Raw genomic sequence first — 18,538 nt, 5'->3', positions numbered from 1 at the left:
ATATATAATATATATATATATATATATATATATATATATAATAATAATATATATATATATACACAAAATCGTTGATTCCGCTTTGTATCAAGGGAAGTAATTCTCGAGAAATTAATTTTCCTCTAGAGTTATTCCCCTTTAAATTCAACTTTACGGCTACCGTGTTATTTAACTTGACATCGCAATTTAACACTGTAGGGAAACGCGTGACTTACCTAGCTAGCACGTGTGCATAGTTCAACGGATTCAACGGGTTGGTCGTGGAATGAAATGAATGAAGAAGAAAGTAACAAAAATGGCTGCCTTATCTCTTTATATGTCTGCAATGTGACCACCCGATATGCAAATGAGATGCTCCTGGTTGGAGATAAAAGAGGGTTGATTTTGTAGAGGGATGTTCATTTGAAGTTGGATTTCGAAGAAATAAGTTGAATTAGCAGAAGTTCGTTTGGAGTTGAGAGAAGGTGCGTTACGTATACAGAAGTTTGGAAGTTTGGACAACAGTGTCAACCTTACCCAGGAAATTATTGGTGTGACGGGCGGAAGAAATAACACTCAAGTTATTGAATTATAAGCTATTTCGGTTCTCGGTGCGCGGTGACTCGAAAGGCAGAAAATGGACAGATTCGACTTGATACCTGAGTTTGATTGATCTACCACTGGACCGTCTGTTGTCGAATGGGTTGAAAAGGCCGAGAAGATCTGTACACTGCAGAATTAAAGAACCAGCCACAGTCATTCTTCTGAGGTTAACCGGAGGGGCCTCTGCAGTCTACTAGCAACTCGAGGATGAACCAGACTGGGATACAATCAAACAGCCTGTATACAGCGTTTGGTACAGATCCGTTTGTTGCATTATTAGCCCGAGCTCGAAACATCTGTAAGGAACAGGAGCCAATTGCAGCAGCAACTAGTATTCAACATGCAGCAGTCGAACCGTATGGAAGCAATTTAGATTCTCTCCCAGGTAGTAATAAGCGTGTAGGCCCGTGGGGAGGCTAATCATTTTGCTAAGGAGTGCCGGAGTGATAGGTGTGTATATCCACGAGCACAGAAAACAGTACAATGTTATCGCTGCAATAAGTTTGGGCACATATCTCGAAACTGTTCGGGAAATGGCGTTGGGGGCAAGGTACTATCGCCACCCTTGCCAACCAATAAACACAGGATTACCGGTCATTGGTGTTAAAATTGACGATGTGCAGTGTTCAGCACTCATAGACACGGGGCGTTCCTGGTCTATAGTTAGTGCACATTATTGTCAGATGTGACGGGAGCAACCAGTCGGTATTATGATGATCAATGGTTTATCCCGAGCATGTTGTGGTGAAGGGACAGTCACGATTTGTACTAAGAAGGGTGACACAGCGAAAGTTGATGTTCTGGTGATGCAAGAAAAACCCCTTGGCTATGACATATTGATTAGAATTGATGCAATACATGCACTAGGAGGCGTCATAATCACAGCGACTGGAGGTGTAATGCTTGGAGAAAGGAAAGAAGTCTGTGCAGCCATGTTTATTGAAGAAAAGGACTTCTGTGCTACGTTTGACGACAACGAAAAGGCGTGGACTGCAAAGTGGAAATGGACTATGAGCCAGGCACCAGATCGGCTGTGCAACACAATTCCAGAGTATGCAGTTTCCACAAAGAATAGGGCCGCATATGAAGAAGAATTTCAGATGTGGATTGATAACGGATGGTTAATACCATACCCACAGGAACGTCTGGGACCACCCAAAGGATTAATTCCGCTCATGGCTGTTGAACAACTTACTAAAGACAAAGTTCGGCCTGTAATGGATTACCGAGAATTGAATCAACATGGTGATGCTTTCACTGGAAACACAGATATGTGCGCTGCTAAACTAAGGGAGTGGCGTCAGAAAGGGAGTAATGCAGCACTGCTGGATTTGAAGAGAGCCTACCTGCAGATACGTGCCCATGAGTCATTATGGCCATTTCAGACAGTGATAATCAAGGGAAAACGATATTGTTTGACACGTTTAGGTTTTGGCCTAAACGTAGCACCCTTAATAATGACAACTATTATTAAAACTGTTTTGATGCAAGATGAGACCACAGCAAAAGCTGCTTCAGCTTACATTGACGACATCTATGTTAATGAGGTATAATGTCTGCAGATGTGGTTCGAACAAAACTGGAATCGTTTGGGTTAATAAGCAAAGACCTTAAGCGCCTAAAGGATGGGGTGCCCGTGTTAGGCCTAGAGGTCTATGAGAAGGGCAATACTTTGCGATGGAAGCCAGGGAGCGCGATTCCAGAGTTACCCAGTGTATTGACAAGATGTATTGTGTTTTCTGTTTGTGGATGGCTCCAATCGACAACAGGAGTGTTAAAAAGACGAGTAACTGCAGTAACCAAAGGATGGGATGACATGGTGGATGATGATTCTCTCCAGCAAATGATGGCTGAAATGTTGTCCAGAGTACATAGGAACGACTCTGCCCAGGGTGAATGGCAAGTATCTGAAAACGAACTGAATGCATGGGTTAACGCAAGTTCACTGGCTACAGGTGTTGTGTTGGAACAATTGGGTGCTGTTGTGGAAGATGCATGCTGGCTTCATCCGAAAAATGATGCCCAGCATATAAATTTGGCAGAACTTGATGCCACGTTAAAAGGGCTTAATCTTGCATTGCAATGGCAGGCTAAGGTTGTGCATCTCCACACTGACTCGTTGTGTGTTTACCACTGGTTGACCGACACCTTGACTGGAAAGGCTCGAGTTAAGACTAGAGCTGCAAGTGAGATGTTAGTATGAAGGAGACTGGCAATAATAAAGCTTCTAGTTGATGAATACAGCTTGCAGGTGGACATTACGTTAGTTTCGTTGATGCAGAATTTGGCTGATAGCTTGACTAGAGTGCCAAAGATGTGGATTGATGTAATGAGGCAGGGATCTGATCCTCCACAACAGACATGCGCGGCCATAACAGATCAATAAACACCTGACCAGATCCGTACAATACATCAGCAGAGTGGACATCTCGGAATTCGGAGGACAACATATTTTGTCCAAAGAGTGTTTCCTTCAACTACAAGAGCATCAATCAAGGCAGCTATACGCTCGTGTGAAGAGTGTCAGCGAATTGATCCGGCACCGTCCCAATGGCAAAAAGGGAAGCTTGAGGTGGAGGACAACTGGTATCGAGTAGGAATGGATGTAACGCATTATGAGGGCAAGCACTTTTTGACCTTGACAGATTGTGGCCCGCCACGTTTCATGATATGGCGCCTGTTGACATGACAGGATGCATCTAGCATTATACGACAGTTGAGAGCTGTCTTTTTTTAACGTGGTTCCCTGCTTGAAATTCTGACCGATAACGCCACTACATTTCAATGTCAAGAATTTCAGAAATTCACACAGGAATGGGGGATTAGAATGCATTACCGATGTGCATATTTTCCCAAAGGTAACGGTATAGCGGAGCAGTGTCACTGCACCATTAAAAGAATTGCGACCAGGACACAGTGTTCTATTCCAGAAGCTGTGTACTGGTATAATGTGACATCAAAGGATGATGCAACACCAGAAACTGCACCAGCTAATGGGATTTACTGCTATGAACAGCGGACCATCAGTGGTTAGCGTTGTCAATACAAAATATCAAGTGGGAGACTGTGTTTGGGTAAAACCCCCAAATGCTGGATGCACTGTAAAATTTTGCAGAGGAAAAATAGATAAAATCATAAGTCCTCAGACCATGTTGATTGATGGTGTACCATGTCATGTAAAAGATATCCACCCCTGTTATACATCTTCTGATTCTGAGGATAATGAGGAAGATCATATACAGTTCAGGGATGATCCTGATCGCTTACTGCCCTTTCAGGTGAGCATAGAAACACTACCTACAGAACCAGATCAGGGAATGATGGAGCATACTGGTGGTAATAGTGATGAGAACAATGGACATGAGGGAGTAATAACACCAGTTCCTTATCGAAGTACCCAAAAAAGACAAATACTGCCCACCCGCCGTGATTGGGTGATGGAACATGCTGAGGAAAATGGAACCGAGGAAATGATGCCTCTGATTCTTCGAAGGAATACCCGACAAAGACGGATACTGCCCCCTTGTCCTGATTGTGAAACACCGCATAGGAAACCACAAGAGGGGATAATGGAACAGATTGGTGGCAATAATGGTGGTAATGAGGAAGATGGCAATGAGGAAGTGCTGCCCCCGATTCTTCAAAGAAGTACCCGACAAAGACGACTGCCCCCCTGCCCTGTGCGTGATCATGAGATCGGGGGGGGGAGGGGGGAGGGAAACGCGCGACTTACCTAACTAGCACGTGTGCATAGTTCAACGGGTCGGGGTCATGGAATGAAATGAATGAAGAAGAAAGAAACAAAAATGGCTGCCTTATCTCTTTATATTCCTGCAATGTGACCACCCGATATGCGAATGAGATGCTCCTGGTTGGAGATAAAAGAGGGTTGATTTTGTAGAGGGATGTTCATTTTGAAGTTGGACTTCGAAGAAATAAGTTGAATTAGCAGAAGTTCGTTTGGAGTTGAGAGAAGGTGCGTTACGTATACAGAAGTTTGGACAACAGTGTCTACCTTGCCCAGGAAATTATTGGTGTGACGGGCGGAAGAAATAATACTCAAGTTATTGAATTATAAACACATACACCATATTTGAATAATATACGTGGTTAATAAAACTATAACATGTACCAATAATGGTGCATTGCATGCTAACAAGTAATGCACTGAACCCTTGAGATAATAAACAATACTTCTTATGGGGAAATATTAAGAAAAAATATAATAATAATAATATATAATGAAAGAAGATGAAGAAGGAGAAGGAGAAGAACCCATCCAAGCAAGAAGACCAGATGTCATAAAAATTAACAAGAAAAATCCTGTCAAATCGTAGACTTTGCTGTTCAAACTGACCACAGGATGAATATTAAAAAATAAAAAAGGGGAGAAACGGAGCAAATAGACAGAGCTAGCCAGAGAGCTGAAAGGGATATGGATGATATGATGAAGAAAATCAAGATAATACCTATAACAGTAGGAGCATTAGGAACAATTTTGAAAAACGAATGAGAGAAATTAGAATGGCTGAAAAGATACAACGAATAGCAATAATGAAAACAGCTGAAATATTAAGAAAACCCCTTGAATGAGGAGACTAATACACATGAGCCACACGCAAGGGCCAAACAAACTGCTGCAGAAATAGAACATAAAGGAGCATTGTATGGAGCCAGGAACGTTGAAGCTGAAGTGTTCTTAATCTCCCAAATCACATCTTAAAATTATTCGTAGACATTTATGCTGACGACACTATTATCTATGACAATACATAAAAGATCGTAAATGACCAAGTTCTCTCTGATGCTCTCTCCTCTGATCTTCAGCATGTGGTACGATTAGGAAAGAGGTGGCTGGTTAGTTTTATGCATCTAAAACCAAGCTTCTATCTTTACATCATCAAAGTTCTGATCCTCGTCTGGAATCAATTAAAATGAATGGCTCTCGTCTTGGTGAAGCTCCATGTTTCGGACATGTTTCTAGATTTGACTTTTACTCCTGATCTGAAATAGAAGATAGACGTTAAATCTGTTGCCAAGGTCACTGAATTAATGGTGAGATTCTTCTCCCACTCCATTAGATATCTCACTGCTGATGCAATTCTCTATCTATATAAAAGTCAGGTACGTCCAAGAATGGAGTATTGTTGCCACATTTAGGCAGGAGATGCTAGAAAGATCTTATCCTGCCTTGACAGAGTTGAAAATAGACTTTGTAGCCTCGTTGGCGATGTCCTTTTCTCTTTCCTGTAACCTCTCTCCAATAGAAGAGACGTTGTAAGCCTGTCTCTGTATTATCGTTATTTTCATGGCAAGTGCTCGTCTGAGCTCCAATCTATAGTTTCCCCACCCCTCTCCAAACTTTCATGAAAAACACTTGTGTAGCTGAAACCACTGTCAATAATTCCCCCCACTCTTTATCTGTGCCTAAACCTAAACGTAGATTCCATGAACAAAGCTTCTTTCTTAGAACTGCACGCCTGTGGAACTCTCTTCCATTTGCCTCCTATTTTCCAGCTGACAACAATTTAGTAGTCTTCAAGTCCAACGTAAACAAATTCTTGATAAACTGTCCCCTTAAGTAATCAAATTTATCAAATTTTCACTACTAACGATTACTACAATATTATCATATTGACTACTATACACGCAATAACCCTTATCCTCGAGTGGCCTCCGGGCCTTGATAAATGGCGATTCCTAGGTACAAAAGAAAAATCTTCATCCAAAGTTAAGTTTTTTTAATTTTATTTTACTTTTTTTTTTTTTTTTAATTATGGGGAATTTTCATGTAAATACAAGTCAAAATATAAAAAAAAAGTCCCCATAAGTTAAAAAAAAAAATGATTACTTTTAAAACAAGTGTGTGTGTGTGTGTGTGTGTGTGTGTGTGTGTGTGTGTGTGTGTGTGTGTGTGTGCGCGCGCGCACATTATTTAATTGGATTTCATTATTGAGATGAATATTATTTATCAATTTATTTATTGCGGACTATTATCCTCATCTTTTTTTAGATGCTGTTTCACAACGTTTCGGCCAACTATTCCTCTGGCCTTCGTCGTAATATATACCATTCGGTACAGACACGACCATGGAAGATCAGATAATGAATAAACATGAATTTATAAGACCAAAAGATTCAACCTTGATTGCCCTTCGGGGCCCGTGGCGCAGTTGATAGAGACGTTGACTCTTTACGGTATCAGGTGAGAATTGTCTGAAGATAGTGGTTTCAATCTTAACCAAAGTCGGCCAGAGGCTTAGTTGGCCAAAACGTGGTGAGACAACAACAACTATGGAAGGCAGTAATTGCAGTGAATGCAGTCAGGAGATTCAGAGTTCCTATCCCGTTGCAGTTACCACCTGATGAAGGCCAGAGGAATAGTTGCCAAATCGTTGTGAAACAACTAAGAGAAGATGGGGATATTTGTCCGCAATATAAAATTAATAAGTGTGCGTGTGTGTAAATGTAAATACAAGTCAAAAAAAAAAAAGTTAAAAGAAAAAATATTTGATTATTTTTATAACAAGTGTGTGTGTTAATTTTTCTTCCAAGTTTATAAAATTCAAGAGTTTATTTTTTATGTTTTTCCAATTTATTATGATTTAGTACTTAAATATTGCCAAAATTAATAATAATAATAAGAAGAATAGTTATTTACTGGCAGAGGACAAGGGTTAAACACAAGGTCCACTTTAGATGTTGAGAAAATCCAGTTCTCCCAGAAGTGGCACATTGATTTGGGGGAAAAAAATGTTTGTCTTTAAGAATTTCTATATATGTTGTGGGGCCAAATGTCGGTAGCAATCGACCCTACAACTAAAAGATGATGCAGACAAGAAAAAGACGAAAGACAATGGTAAAGAAGAAATGACGAACACAGTTGATACAGTCATGGACGAATACAAATCCGTCCAGGTTTATTTTCCGAAAAAAAAAACAAATAAAGGAAGTCAAAGATCTTAGGTTGAGGGTTGGAGTATTGCTTTTGTTCGAACTGAAGCGGCTTCACAGTCGTCACTGGAAACTATATCTTAATACGATAGCGTGTGTGCTCTTTTGTGTGTCACGCTTACATCCGGGTCGTTTAATTGTTATGTTCTTCTATTTCTTGTCATAAATAATTTTATCAAGAATTCTTCATAAGTTTTGGTTTCAATTTCGACCATAGCTGATGGCACTTAAATCATCTATTTTTTGTATAAATAATTTTATCAAGAATTCTTCATAAGTTTTGGTTTCGGTTTCGACTATAGCTGATGGCACTTAAATCATCTACTTTTTTTATAAATAATTTTATCAAGATGTTTTAGTTTCGGTTTCGATTATGGCTGAAGGAACTCAAGTAATATATATACACATATTTTTTTCATGAGTTTTTATTTCGATTTCGATTCAAGCTAATGCACTCAAGTCATAAGGATATATTTTTTTTTATTTTTGAAATCGCAACTTTATAACACATAAAAATCGATAGAAATTAACTCTATAATAATATATATGAAATCTGTAAGAATTAAAATATCATATTTAAGCGTACTTTATGACCGGGCTTTGCCGGGTGTTTGTGCTAGCTTAAATAAATACTTTTGCAGTTTTAACACTAGACGATCTGAAAACCACCCTTGCTCAGGTGCATGCTATCATAAAAAACCTTGACACCTCAAAAGCATGTGGACCCGATCTTATCCCAGCTGTGCTATTAAAAAAGTGCTCAGCCGAAGTAGCTCCAGTTCTCTCCAAACTCTACAACAAATGTCTTAATGAAGCTTGCTTTCCGGGCTGTTGGAAAACTGCTTCTGTTGTACCAGTATTCAAGAATTCTGGCGAAAGGACAGACCCATCAAATTATCGCCCCATTAGCCTCCTCCCACTTTTTGCCAAAATATTTGAGACCATAATTAACCATGCTCTAGTCCATCATCTTACAGATGCTAAACTACTGACTGACAAACAATATGGATTTAGACAAGCCCGTTCCACAGCAGACATCCTCACTGTGATCTCTGAACGTATATACCATTCACTGGACAAAGCGGGGGAAGGCAGAGCGGTAGCTCTAGATATATCTAAGGCTTTTGACAGGGTATGGCATGAGGGTCTCCTAAGTAAAATCAGATCATACGGTATCACTGGTAGAATACTTAACATAATTAAATCCTTCTTAGATAAGAGAAAAATCCAGGTAGTCCTCGACGGTCGCACATCTAAACAATATGATATAAATGCGGGAGTGCCCCAGGGTTCTATCCTTGGACCTCTATTGTTCCTGATATTCATAAATGACCTCCCCGACAACATTGCCTCTGAGATGGGTATATATGCTGATGACACTACACTCTATGGCAGACACGACAGGAAGACGAATGAACACATTTCTAAAGAAATGGCAGAAACACTAGAGGAAGACTTCCAATCTGTAGTGGAATGGGGACAAAAGTGGTTGGTCGCGTTCAATGCTGCCAAGACTAAACTAGTTTCATTCAATAATTACAAGAAACCCTCTCTACCACCCATAGCAATGGCCAACGACTCTTTATCTGAGAGTCCATCTTTCAAACTCCTTGGCCTAACGTTCACAGGAAACATGAGTTGGAACAATTACACTGAAGGCATTGCCAGGGCCACTGCAAGAAAGGTAGGCTCTCTCTACCGTGCTAGAAAACTACTAACACCCGAAAGTATCCTGTACCTCTATAAGGCCACCATTCGCCCATGTATGGAGTATTGCTGCCACATCTGGGCTGGTGCATCTGCTACTAGTCTCTCGCTCCTTGACAAGGTTCAAAAGAGAGTCGCAAACCTGATAGGCCCTGAACTGGCATCTAAGCTTCAGCCTCTGTCCCATCGACGAAATGTTGCATCCCTCTGCCTTTTCTACAAGTATTTTAGTGGTGAATGCTCTGACGAACTGCAATCACTTGTGCCCCCACGACGCGAGCACCCTCGACAAACCCGACAGGCTACTAGATCCCACCCCCACACTGTAGAGGTCCCTAGATGTAAAAGATCTTTTTACTCCAATAGTTTCTTCCCCAGAACCGCAAGACTCTGGAATTCCATTCCAGGTCCCTGCTTCCCCAACAGTACTGACGTGCAGAAGTTCAAGTGTAACGTGAACCGACACCTTGCTGCCCAAATCCCTACATAGTACCCCAGTAGTTGTTGCCCCTGATAGTAGCCCCCTACACCAAAGTGGCAATTTGCCTTGTTTGGGATGAAAATGTAATAAAAAAAAAAAAAAAAGCTACAATAATATCAGAGCATCTCAATTTACACTGAACATATACAAAATGCCAACATCAATATATTACATATGAATGAGTCCCCTGTGGAATTTCTACATGTCCTGCTAGTTTCTATTATTATTTTAATGGACCATTTTTTTATAATTTTATTAATTCATACTGATTTACACATTCCCTTAATTGCTTTTCTTAGATTCAAACAGTACTTGCTTAACAACCGTAGTTTACTTTTTTGTGAGAGGTAACTATGTGCGTATCCTAAAATAAAATAAAAGGTGTTGTGCCAACACAGACTGTCATACAAGAAGGGTGAAAGAGTGTTATATAGTTGTGGAATAGAAGAGAAATTAGCTGTTATCTATCTAATTGGAAGTAATCAAGAGATGGGATGTGAAGCGATGTTTTGATAAAAGTTGTCAAAACATATTGAGGTGCAAACTGGACAAGTTATACCAGAAGAGAGTTGAGCAGCATTGGAAGTATGTGTCTGTTGTCACGTGTTCTGGTTAGCTGAGAAAATAGATGAGTTGGAAAGAGGACGTTTAACAACAGGTCGCCCCTTCCCCTCACCATAGGAGAGAGCTGACGTGTCTCAAATTGGGGACTCGGAGAAACCCACCAGCAAAGATATTCAGTTCCCATTCTTCTGCGATTGACACCTGGAAAGTAATAAAAAAAAAAAACTATATAAAACCAACCATTGTCTTGGAGTTGAAATGCATTCATCCATAGATTCCGTCTTCCATCCGAGAACAGATGAACTTTCCAGGTGATTCAAAAGACCAACGATGCAGTTGAAAAGTTGATGAGGTATGTCGAAATACATGTATGTGTTTATGTGAATGTCTGACACACACACACACACACACACACACACACACACACACACACACACACACACGCACACACACACACACACACACACACGCAACATGTTTAGACGATCACGGAACATAAATAGACTGTAACATGATCACTTTGGGTTCAGATAGTGAAGAACCCCACACAATAGACATTATGTAACACGACACACAATCACACGACGTATATATGAACACCTCCTCCAGTAACATTACAGGAGGATTGAAAGATAGAGGTGAAAAAGCACTAACCAGACTTCCACTGGAAGTGTACAACGAGGACTGGGGCCTTGGGAAAGCGTATTGCTATTCAAATGCTAGTGAATATATGTCAACCTATGTCACGGTAACATATATTGAGCGAGTTTTTAACAGTATTTTATCCAGTTTTTTTTTATTTATAACACCTTTTCCCAAACTTACCGTGTTAAAGAGATAGTCAGACGCCATCTTGGATTTTCCAATACATCAGTAAACACTGTATGTTTTTCGAGCTGAATAAACATGTTACATTGAACAAAAACACGAAAAATATATTCAGTTTGGTAGAAAAGTAACTTATCTTGCCTTTGATAACATTTATTTGTTATATTTGTTTTTTGACAACTTTTTCAAATCTATGTGTACAGTAATAATACAAACCCACAATTTTATATAGTAACGAGAAAAGCGAGGGGCAGTAACTCTAAGTTACTCAAAATCCTTGTGCGATTGAAAATAAACATGAATCTGAAGCCGTCAAAAGGGAGACAACTCCTACAACTTTCATAGTGTTAAAACATGATCTCCGGTAAAATCTATATTTACATTTATAATTTCAACAAGAACAACGTTATACAATTTTACACAGCCAAACCATGAAACAATTTTCACAAAACCAAATTACATTTTTAACAGAAAATATATCTTCACTGTTTCTATTTTCAACAACACCTAAATGTCTATATTAATCAAGGCAATAAAACCTACACCCTGAGGAAAATATAACTACAACAGTCAACACATAACACATATGTAAAACTATTTCTCGAGCGCCACTAGATTGCCTTGCTAAGCAAACTCAGTGAGTCAAGTTATGGATTGACATTTTGTCAAAAATCCCAGATGGTCCAAAGATGAGATATTTTCTTTTTAGAGATATTACTGGTCCACGCTATTTTTTAAAATCATATTTCCAAGTTTAAAGTTTTATGATACGTTTTTTATTCAGTTGTGTTTGTGAGGTTAAAGTACAGAATAGGTACAAAACACCCTCCCCATGTTAAGAATTGCTTTTTAAATAATAATCTCATTATTCCAGCACGGATCAATAAGTGCATGATGAGTACCAAAATGAATATCTCAAATAATGAATAAAAATGCCGATTGTTACATAATCTAACTGGTATCAGCGAGATGGGTTGTCAACTGCTGGCTTTAGTATTTGTAAAAAATAAATAAAATATTTTTTTTACAAGGTAATCACCACATATCAAGGCCCAGTGGCTACTCGAGGATAAGGGTTAAACAGTGTACAGTGGTCAAAGGGCAATATAGTAATCATTAGAAGTGTAGATTTGGTAAATTGGATTACTTAAGGGGAACGGCTCATCAACAACTTGTTTACATTGGACTTGAAGACGGCCATATTGTAGTCAGCTTGAAAGCAGGCAATCGGAAGAGCATTCCACAGATTTGCAGTCCTAACAAAGAAGCTTTGTTCATGGAATCTACGTTTAGGTTTAGGCACAGATAAAGAGTGGAGGAAAGTATTGATAGTGTTTTCAGCCCGATGAGTGTTTCTCGTGAATGTTTGATGAGGGGGGACCATAGATTGGAGCTCAGAGGAGCACTTGCCATAAAAATAACAATAAAATAGAGACAGGCTCGCAACGTCTCTTCTGTGAGAAAAAGAAAGGGGCATCTTCCACTAGGCTACAAAGTTTATTCTGAATTCTGTCAAGGCAGGATGAGGTCTTCCTAGCAGCTCCTGCCCAAATGTGACAGCAATACTTCATCCTTGGGCGTACTTGGCTCTTATGTAGGTAGAGAATTGCATCAGCAGTGAGATATCTACTGGATCGATAGAAGGATCCCACCATTTTTCCAGCGACCTTGGCAACGGATTTGATGTATGTGTTCCATTTTAGATCAGGAGTGAAGCCCAGAAGCTTGTCAAAATATGGAGCCTCCCCATTCATTTTAATTGATGTCAGATGGGGATCAGAACTTTGATGATGAAACAATGAACAAGAGAAAGAAGCAAAAAATGTATTTAGGGAAAAGAAATTTGAAAAATGTTTACTTTCCTAAGTCAGATTTGATAAGGTAATTGTAGCCACATATTAATAGAAAATCTCCAAGAAAGTTGACAATAAAAAAAAAAAAATTTAAATGGCACTAGAAAAGGATGGTAAAAATACAAAATTGCCGGTGATTAATTTTGAAGTAAAGAAACAAACAAACAAAAAAAAACGAAGCAGGCCACTGAGGAGGGTGGGAATAGAGAGACAGAGGTTTCATAGAGAAACAGATTTCCAAAAACAAAGAGAGGTAAAAAGGAAAAGGTAAGAAAGGAGAAAATGGTGATCTCAGAGAGATGGAAGGAGAAATAGGCGACTTTATAAAAACGAGGTACCCTTGGCAAATGAGGAGGCCTTTTCTCTCTAGTCGACAGAAAGATACAGGTCTCCACCTTGTAAACCATTTTTTCTTTTAATGAACCTTAAGAACTAGCTTCGAAATTGCTAGAAATTAAAAGTAAGCTATTTGAAAGAATTTAACTTAGTTAAAAATCCTGCATCCAGAAAACAATTTAAATACCCCCCCCCCTTTTTTTTGGGATGAACTATGGATTGAATTATTTTATGCAAAGAGTTTATTTATTTTTGATGAGAAAATGATCTCCGATGTTTCATTAATTACTGATTTCCTGTTGATTTTGAAGTGACTCAGCTGTTTTCGGGCCTGTCCTAATACCCAACGCTCAGGCAGCAGCAGAGAGGAGCGGCATATCAGCCAACATTGGAATATTTACAAAGGAAGAATCCAACCACCATATTTGACATTAAATGGCTAGCCGAGAAACCCGTCTGGTAGGGAGCTAGCATGTTAAAAGAGTTGCCCCACGGACTCAGGGTTACTACACATCTTCTTGCCCTTGTGTACAATCGCTTTCATTGGGTTAGAAATATCTTTTTCATTTTGATAGTCGTTATTTTGTTTTGACAAACGATGAAAACAAGTCCATTATACAATGTTACGCACTGAGAATTTTCACAGCAACAAATAATATTTTTGTATATAGACATAAAATATCTACACAGTTTCTATTTTTTTGTTGTTGTTTTTTCACAATACATAAACAATTTTAATCGAGACAATCTGACCATCTTATGAAAAATTTTTTTTAAATATATATATATATATATATATATATATATATATATATATATATATATAACCGCAATGTATAACATATATAGATCTGTTCAAGAAATTAGATTAAAACATAATCACAAATTGAGTCAACCTTATTCCCAAACAATCATGCAAACTCCCCCCCCCCCGTCTTCTATGTATGTTCAAGGTGCACATCACGCATTCTAACATTCTATTTGGGATTACAACTGATCGCAAATCCCGTGCTAGTTTGAAAGATTGTCCGTAGTTTTTTTTCTCTGGGAATTAATCCGTATTTTAACTACGTAAATTCGTTTGACGTACAAGTCGTGTTCTTGATCGCCGAAACGTTTTCTTGCTCTCAAAACAGAGAGAGAGAGAGAGAGAGAGAGAGAGAGAGAGAGAGAGAGAGAGAGATCAGATTCAGAATTATTCTTAAAAATCAACGTTCTCTTTCTTCACCCTTACCGTTACCGTCGTAATTCTCTTTTCGTCCTCTTCCTAACTGACAGCAACCTCAAGTTCACTCAAGTAACTGCCCATGAATAAAAATAAATAAATAAAAACGTATTTTTATACTTCCGCTTTGAACCGCGATAACTTCTAAATTTGCATTTATCTTATTTTTTATTTTTTTCGTATCGGATGGGTTTCGGGTTCAAATGCTAGCGCTTCGCTTCTCTACAGCGGACACACGCCAACCGTTGGTGCTCATTGCTGAAATCAAATTGTTATTCAAATTCGACGGATTTTAACAAAGTTCGGCTTGCCTGTGCATATTAAAACAGTCCGCAAATAAATAAATATCCAAAAAGTAAGATTTTCTTTTTTTTTGCAAAAAAAAAAAACAACAAAAAAAATGGAAAAAAATATTACAATTTTTCTTTGATAAAAAATATATGAAACTACAAAAAATATACTTTTCTAGAAGTTTTCTTTTTCTTTAAAATTTTATTTTATTATCTTTTCAGCTCAAACAAGGCTCAGTGCCACTTTGATGTAGAGGGCTACTATCTGGGACATAAGTTGGAGGGATACTATGTCTGCTCACATTACACTTGAACTTCTGCATGTCAGTAGAATCGGGGAAGCAGGAACCTGAGAGGGAATTCCAAAGCCTATCAGTTCTGAGAAGGAAACTATTAAAGTAGAAGGCTTTCTGGCATCTGGGAATCTCTACTGTGTAGGGGTGGGACTTTGTTGCTTGTCGGGTTTGTCAGGGGTATTTACATCGAGAGGGTACAAGGGCTTGTAGTTCGTCGGAGCACATTCCATTAAAATATTTGTAAAACAGACGGAGGGATGCAACATTTCGTTGGTAGGAGCTCGATTTTTTTTTTTTACTAAAAAAAAGTGAACTGTATTATAAAACATAGTACTCGCATGCACAGTTTCTTTCCGTTGTTGACTGCATTATTTTTTAAAAGGAATTTAACGCTACGTTTAATACCGGGCAACGCCGGTACATCTAGTAAGCTTTAAATCGGGTTATTCCCTCTTCCTTTTTATATTAGTTTCCACTAAATTTCTTTCTCTCTTTCTGTCCCTCCCACTGGTCACTTGGAACGAAGATCAAGTCGCATAAATCTCCCGTGTTTCAACAGTTTTGCATTAACTTAACCCATTAACCCATTATGCGTGTGAAGGACTTTCGCCCTATACTCCTCATCATGGCAAATAGTGACCTCTCAAATTGATCTGTTTCGTTTACATTTGGTTTCTTCTTCCTCTTCTTCTTCTTCTTCTTCTTCTTCTTCCTTTCTTTCATTCTTTCTTCTTCCTTTCTTTCATTCTTTCTTCTTCTGTTTCTCTCTCTGTCTCTTTGTTAAATATTGGAAGAGCAAACCCCACAAGTATATAACTCGGTTAGTTGAGAAAAAACAAAAGTTCAGTCGGAGTCAACTTGCTGAGATTTGTGCTAGGAATTACAGAAACTATGGAGATTGATAGGAACAGACGTGATGTCACATGGCTTAAAGAGATAGTGTGAAAGCGAGGAATACAGTTTATTTGGGGGCATGTAATACATGGACATTAAACAAACAGGATAAATAATTATTTGTTTGTTGCATTCTGCTTCCACGTTTCATTTTATTTTATTTATTTTTTACATCGTTCATCTGCTTAAACAACCGCGCAGGTTGTTTAGTGTTAGCAGATTCGCCTTCTCAATAATATGAAATATCACTTCTGATTTCTTAAATATAAGTGTAAATCAAAGAATGCATAATAAATAACTTAGCTAAAGTCAAATTTATAGGTAATATGAATTTATAAAATACATTTATATAACAAGAAAAATCAGTTGTAGCATCTGTCTGACAAAGTACTTTTTCATATTGTATGAAGTGTTTTCAATGTTATGCAATGAGCTGGCAAAATATAATTAATCAGTGATTTAGATTGCTCTCTTTTTCCCTTTGCTTCCACTGGTCGTTGATCTGGAACAAAGATGAAGTTGAATTAATGTCAGCATTTCATCGACCAGGGTAGATCACACATAGGCTCGTACAAGGAAAACATGTCGCGAATAAAGTTCGAATGTAGCGAATAAAAATAGTTAACAAAAAAAGCTGAAAAATCAAATAGAGGAAAGAAAAATTACCTGTCTACCTAGATAAGTTTTTCTGTGTGTTTTAAATTATTTTAAAATCTTTCTTACTCCAACTAAAATGTACGGTAAATACATTTGTCGTGTTAATGGCAAGAAAACTCTTGCATATCAATTTGCATATCAATAGGACTTCGCCCCCCTCTCCTCAAAATGACGATATAACAAAAAAAAATTGAAAGACAGAGTGTCAACTTCTTGGAACCGAATTAAACAGGTCAGAATTTAAAATGTCGTACAAACACTGTCAAGAATCCTTTTTTTTAATAACAAGCTATTTCGGTATGAAATATAAAATCAATGCGACCGAGATGAAAGTGGGAAAATTGAAAGTGTCGAGAAATACAAGTATTAAACGAGTTGCGTCGAACTTTGAAAATTGAAATCGTCGAAAAATGAAAAGATTGAAATGTGATTCGAGTCGGACTTGTTTCTAATCGTTTTCGTATAATGGAGAATTACGATTCGACTGACTTTTTGTGTTTGTAATATATAGCAGTGTTCGAGAGGCTAGTAGTGTCTAGCGTTGTTTGAAGTTAATTTTATTGCCGATCTTGGCACGAGGTTATGAGATGATCGCTAAGAACCATGGGGGGGATGTAATGTGATATGAATTGATTTCCATATCAATGAGGCTACGCCCTAAAAAACGACGATATAAAAAGACCACAGTCGAGAAGGTAGGGCAGTCGAGTTCTTGGAACTGAATTAAACAGATCGGAATTTACAATGTCGTACGAATGATGTCAAGAATCCTATTTTTAAATGACAACGTCACATTAAAATAAAATGTATGAGGAGACCCCATGAGGCTCCGCTAATCACTCAAACATCGAAAATTAAGCAAAGGTACAGGTAATGTCAGTATAGTTAAGTTGAACATAAACCTTCGTTGGATTGGTGACACTTATTAACTGTACTTTTTAATTTTTGATTCGGGGCGATCATGTGGTTGCTTGTCAGCCATTTTTTTTTTTTTTTCATTCTAATGCGATGTCTTTTATCGTACTTTTTCATTAAACTAAAAAAAAAAAAAAGAAGCTATTTTCACCTACAAAAAAAAATATGCAGTATTTTTCTTGCCTTTGGTAACATTTATTTGTTGCCTATTTGATTTTCTTTTCTTCACTTTTTCTGTTAATTACTCTCGAGATTTGCCCGTTTTTATAATAATTATGGGCACTTGGTTACTGCATGTGTGATACAACGTTGAAACGCAACAGTATCCCGAAAATGTTAGCTTAATTTCTAATCTTAGGTTTCTAGTACAGTTTTTTTTTTTGTTTTACATACTATACATTCAGGTGGAAAACTCCGAATTAAACACAGGTCCACCATTGAATACTGACACGGTGCCATTCATAGCATTCTTTCTTGCCAAAAACAAAAAAAAACTTACTCTAACCCAAACCCTAACACCGTAGTCAATAAAGCCACAAATTGCTACAAGGTGGAACGATAAAGTTGTCGCCCTAAAGAAAACAACACTACAGCTTTATTTTAAAACTTTTATTGAAAAAATCAACTCAGTAAACTTTATTATGTAGTAGAGCTGACATCTATTGAATGTAGCCACCTTCAGCCTCAATCATCACCTCAGGTCCGAACTGGGAGCATGCCTTTCCACAAGCGCTGGTAGGAACTCGGCGAATACTCGGCGGATGACGGCGATAAAGCTGGCTTTGGTGTTGTGGGAGGTCATGTTGGTGATGTTCTCGGTGTATGACCAAATGAAGTAGTCCAGCAGGTTCAGGTTGGGAAGGAGGGGGGAAGTGAGAGAACGGTACAAAGTCGTAGCACTCCTTCTGAAATCAAGCCTGGGTCTCTTTGGACTTGTGGGCCCGCACCAAGCCCTG

Source organism: Euprymna scolopes, chromosome 18, assembly GCF_053919585.1.
Source record: "Euprymna scolopes isolate OS-2025 chromosome 18, ASM5391958v1, whole genome shotgun sequence".
Classification (NCBI taxonomy): Eukaryota; Metazoa; Mollusca; class Cephalopoda; order Sepiida; family Sepiolidae; genus Euprymna; species Euprymna scolopes.
The sequence above is the reverse complement of the archived record's forward strand: the minus strand, read 5'-3'. Positions refer to the sequence as shown.